Genomic DNA, 6,140 nt, shown 5'->3' with positions numbered 1-6,140 from the left:
AATCATCTTTACAATAACATAAATACTTTTATCTAGGACACATGTGTGACGCGACGTGAGGCGAAGTTTTAGTGAAGCGGCAATAAAGTTTTAAACAACTAAATGCGGTCCGTGGAATTATGTTGATGTTCATCCTGTGCAACGTGTAACGTCTTGCAACGCTTCTGTTCGAGAGGTCGCAAAGCACGACTTAATGCACGAGTGCCCACCCCAACCATCAAAAGGACACAAATCCATCAATAACATGCGCAAATGGCAGCCAAAGTTACTTCCGTATGTCACATACGTCATGTCGTATGCAACTAATTTATACAACCTTTGTAAAGCCGCAATGTTAGAACGTAGGAAAAGAGGGCGTGTGAATCTCTGGGATCCTTACCTTGCAGTACCGAGTGCTTTGAGACGCCATGGTGTGCACAAGTGAGGTGATGAAATCAACAGAACTTTGAACGAGTTTGCTTTGGCACCTCGAGTGTTACATCGGTGGCGTAACTAGATAGCATAGGAAATTGCTATTTAGAATTTGTGGAAGCGTCTATCACCAACCGTGCCAGCGAATTGCTTTTCGTTGTAGCCACTATTTGTCATTTTATTCTACATTACACGATTATTCAGTACTGGCGAAACAAGCGCGCGACGCACTGCGCACGTAAAAGTGAATAACATCTCTAAACATCAGCCCCTATAGAACAAGTTGGTTTTTGTAGCCGGATAAATATCTTCTCGCTCACAAACAATGCTAAGTTATAAAAGTCGAAGTAAAAATGTAAAAGAAAACGGTGGTTTAAAAGTGAGTGCGAAACTGCACTGAGTGTAATTTATTTTCGAGGCTCTATATCGTGGCTTCTGCGTTCCACAGCGAGAGCCATTAAACGTTTACATATGCCAGCCTGCCAGGGAGTTTACCAAGGAAGTACACTAGCTCAATAGTGACAATAAATTAGCCCGCAGGAAGAGGTTTGTACACTGCACTTTAAAGGCCGGGGCGTGACTTCAAGATGGGTAATGTGGGTCACCCCTTCCTTCATAGCACCTACCACCCCACACGCCTTAGGCGCTGGTGTACTGCCTTTGGAATTAGCTGGGGCCGCGACAGAACAACTTGTAAGGTTTTTTTCATCGTAGTGCGAAATGTAGTCGTCAGACACTGTCGCCGTCATCATGTTGCTGCAGTTGTACACACATGCTTGCATCACACGCACAAGTGCTGGCACTTCTCATACTTTGGCCCGCCTGATAATGCCTTGAAAAACGTCTGACGACACCGGCCGCCCGGCTACACCTGCAAAATGCTTAAGATTAATTCCAACGCCACATATGAGTTTTGTGATGTTAACTGCCTCACGAAAACTTCACATAAATTTTGATATGTGCATTGCATCTGCACATATTCTTTTTTTAATTTTTTACCCTTCCTTTTCACTTGTGTAGGGCGTAAACAGAAGCGTTGCAAGACGTTACACGTTGCACAGGATGAAAATCAACATAATTCTACGGACCGCATTTAGTTGTTTAAAACTTTATTGCCGCTTCACTAAAACTTCGCCTCACGTCGCGTCACACATGTGTCCTAGATAAAAGTATTTATGTTATTGTAAAGATGATTCGACGTGAAGAATTGGGGATGGCAGTATGACAGTCAACGGAATGGACTTTGTGAACCACTAATGCGACTTGTTATTTACACGTATCTATCTACTATCGACAGTGTAGTTTGAAAAAAATATTTTAAGAAGCGAGACAGCAAAATAGGCGAAGTTAGCCCTAATATCAGATTGTTTCTGCTCTCTGTTGCCAGCACTACGATCTGCGCCCTAACACGAGCAGTTAGTGCTTTCTTTCTACTTGTGGATGGATTCTGAGTGCCCTTGTGAGCACGTTCCCAGTGGTTACCTTCGGTTTGAACGGTTGGCTTGATAAACTTTTGCTGGCACCACCCGTCGTTGCGCACACTAACGAGATTGCTCCTAACAGTGCTCGGTTATGCTGTTCGCCTCGACAATCTGAGCACAGCAACAACAACGCGCCTTCACGGTGTCATGCATAACATGTCCAAGTGGTCCTTCAAGCGATGACGATTAAATCAGGTGACAGTACAGTGCATCTGCTAACTTTCAACTCAGAACAATATAGCTGCCGCAAACACTTCTTTCTCATTGAAGACCTTGTAGGACGGTGTCAACGCCGCCTATTGTCAGTGCAGGCAAGCTGGTAAGATAGACACTTGTGCTTCGGCGAAGAGGACATTGTTCATGAGCCTGTGCTGCACACGTTCCGCGCACATGTAAAGTACAGAAGCTTATTTCAGAACAATTGCTCACTGTTAGGACATACGTGAATGCAGGCAATCAGTTGACACGCTAAATTCGCACTACCGGAATCATTGCTAAAAACATCTTTCGCTTATTTTTCTGATGACGCACATCTGGGGCCCTATATTGGAAACTATTTCGATATGTTTTTATTCCAATCCCCTGAAGTGAAATTTGTGTAACCGCTGACGTAAGCATCGGGTGGTGACCCGCAATGTTTTGTGAACAGACCAATCAAACGCTCTGCTCGTTTATAGGAGCTTACTTTTCTTTGCTTTAAAAGCGAATAACATTGCCTACACTGAGCGGCTTGTCTTAACTAATTGGCGGGCCAGAGGCGAGAAGCACGCTGAAGTGGAGAGGCATTCGATGGGGCCAAGCCGGTGCACTGAGAATAACCGGATGAAGAGGGTGATGCTGGTGTCTGCGATTGGTCCGCTTTCCCTTTCTTTGCTTGCAGTGGCTTGTCTAAATTCGCGAAGGCCTTCAACTGAAGGTTATGAATGCGCTAAACCTAATCCTCAGCAAAGAAGAGTTGGCAGAACGAGGTCGTAAACGTGCCGAAATGGTTCGCGAACGTTACATGGCCACGCAAAAAGCTTTATTGTATGCAAATAAACCCATGCTCTCTGGCAGGTGCCAGTAGCTAGCGCCTGAGTCATCGGCGGCTGTGGTCTTTTATTCCTTTCGGAACGGGGCAGCCTGCGGCTATTCAGAAGAAAATTCAGTTTGTTCGGCATATTTGTGCATCTTTAGCGCGTACAGTACGCATTGACGTGGCGAGTTCTCGTGGTTTTGTGAAACCCGGTGATAGGCAGGTAAAGTGGGTCGCGCACAAAAATATTTCACTCTTAGCCGAGGGCTAATGACGAAGAGGCGTAGAATCACAAATACCCATGTTTTATTAGTTCTTTCCAATCATGCACAATCAGTGTGTTTACGTCATATCAGATGGGGAGCAATCACGGTTTTCGTGACGTCGACAGGCGAAGTGGGGGTGATCCAAAAAAGTTTTTGACAAATCGATTAGGGCTGATTGTTGAATAGGAATAGAAAAGCTAGGAAAGCTTTACGTTATAGCGCGCCTGATTTCCCATAAAATTTAGACGGGCAACAGCTGGTGTACTAAGACAAGGTTATTTTATAATCTAAAAGCCATTACAACTAAACCGAAATTTGAATTCGAATGCGGGAACATCCAGGTAAAAACAGAAACAGAGCAGGTTGGGTGTTGGTTCAATTTCATCTATACCACGAAACTGTATAATTGCTAAATTGGAATTGTACGGCCATTACGTGTTTGATGCTACGTTCCAGATCAAAGCAATTTTTCCAGATCAGCACATCGTTTTCTAGGGCATCACATCTCGTACAAAGGCCACACGCAGCTTACGCTCCCTAACTTTCCATTAATTCCACGCATAGCCGATTTACGACGTCAAGGCATTCGCCTAGGGATTCGTTAACCTTTGGCAACGATGGTAATATGTTTGTCCTCACACCAATCACGTCCAAAATAGCACTCAGCGTCACAGTGGGGTCAGTGTGCTTGCATCTGAGCCCGGTTCATCATTGATGTTTTAACACCTCCATGAGGGCGTCCGAAAAAAGAAATGACTTTAATATGACTGCATGTGCCAATACTGCTGACATTTGACAAAATTGACGGCGTCATTTATGCATGTTTACTGGCACCCGCACTTGCAGAAACATTTATAAATAATTTGCAGAAGAATAAGGATGGGTTGTAGCGCAAACGGCAGGTATTACTACATCTTAACCGGGAGCTTACCTCTATCCGTGAAAAGATAAGTATACAATCATTGCATTCTACCAGTACTAACATATGGGCAGGAACTTGGAGGACAAAACAGAAGCTTCAGTGTAAGTTAGGGACCGCGCAAAGAGTGATGGAAAGAAAACTGTTAGGTGTAACCATAGGAGACAGAAAAGAGCGGCGTGAATCAGAGAGAAAACGGGCGTAGCAGTTATTCGAGCTGGCATTAACAAGAGAAGAACTTATCTCAAGATGACTATCGATGCTAATGGGATTAGTATTTGGGAAATGTTACTGCAAACCCTGGTGGTGGTCTCGTGCTGACGATGCCCTCTCGGTGAGCGCATATTTCCCCCCTCATCTTTTAAGAGATTCAATACATACAAGCATTTGTCTCGCAAACCTGATTTATTTCAAGGGAACTTTCCACGTCTCAATAATTTCTCTCGTCGTATTCGAGTGCTGATTGCCGTGTTATAGTTTGTTAACGAAGCTTCCCCTCAAGTCTAAATATTGTAAGGCAGTTTGTCGTGTGCGTATCATGGCCACGCATGCTTATATCGCCTTTCCGTTTCTCTACCACGGTTGCGCTTTAAAACCACGGCGCTGCAAGTTTGCTTTCCTTTCCTTCCCTCTTCTCCGCCCTTAAACTGGCTCTCTTAACTACTACACGCAGAGACAAGAAACAGTGCGCGCTTTAGATCCTAGAGATGAGATGAATATTTACAATTATTATTAGGGTTATAATTATATTCGAGTGCTGATTGCCGTGTTATAGTTTGTTAACGAAACTACCCCTCAAGTCTAAATATTGTAAGGCAGTTTTTCGTGTGCGTATCATGGCCACGCATGCTTATATCGCCTTTCCGTTTCTCTACCACGGTTGCGCTTTAAAACCACGGCGCTGCAAGTTTTCTTTCCTTTCCTTCCCTCTTCTCCGCCCTTAAACTGGCTCTCTTAACTACTACACGCAGAGACAAGAAACAGTGCGCGCTTTAGATCCTATAGATGAGATGAATATTTACAATTATTATTAGGGTTATAATTCTATTCGAGTGCTGATTGCCGTGTTATAGTTTGTTAACGAAACTACCCCTCAAGTCTAAATATTGTAAGGCAGTTTGTCGTGTGCGTATCATGGCCACGCATGCTTATATCGCCTTTCCGTTTCTCTACCACGGTTGTGCTTTAAAACCGCGGCGCTGCAAGTTTGCTTTCCTTTCCTTCCCTCTTCTCCGCCCTTAAACTGGCGCTCTTAACTACTACACGCAGAGACAAGAAACAGTGCGCGCATGCGATCGCATAGATGAGATGAATACATATATATAGAAAAGCATCAGTCATAGCTCTCGAAGTATAATATAATATAATATAGAATAGCTCTCGAAGGTAGCTATTCCGGCGGCTAGCTTTCCACGCTATGCGTGCCGCCCTCGCAGCTGTTAAAGCTTTTCCTAGACGCTAGAGCTATACTATTCCTGCGCAACCTTGAGTGATCGGAAAGCGCGTTTTCCACGCCTGGCCGGCGGAGAGGGGAGGCTTCGTTCAGGCCGCGAAGCTCTCCACATCCCCGTAAGGTGCCTGGTGGTGGTCTCGTGCTGACGATGCCCTCTCGGTGAGCGCATATTTCCCCCCTCATCTTTTAAGAGATTCAATACATACAAGCATTTGTCTCGCAAACCAGATTTATTTCAAGGGAATTTTCCACGTCTCAATAATTTCTCTCGTCGTATTCGAGTGCTGATTGCCGTGTTATAGTTTGTTAACGAAGCTTCCCCTCAAGTCTAAATATTGTAAGGCAGTTTGTCGTGTGCGTATCATGGCCACGCATGCTTATATCGCCTTTCCGTTTCTCTACCACGGTTGCGCGTTAAAACCATGGCGCTGCAAGTTTGCTTTCCTTTCCTTCCCTCTTCTCGCCCTTAAACTGGCTCTCTTAACTACTACACGCAGAGGCAAGAAACAGCGCGCGCTTTAGATCCTATAGATGAGATGAATATTTACAATTATTATTAGGGTTATAATTATATTCGAGTGCTGATTGCCGTGCT

The sequence above is a fragment of the Dermacentor variabilis genome, chromosome 3 (assembly GCF_050947875.1).
Source record: "Dermacentor variabilis isolate Ectoservices chromosome 3, ASM5094787v1, whole genome shotgun sequence".
Lineage (NCBI taxonomy): Eukaryota > Metazoa > Arthropoda > Arachnida > Ixodida > Ixodidae > Dermacentor > Dermacentor variabilis.
Note: the sequence above shows the minus strand (reverse complement) of the source record.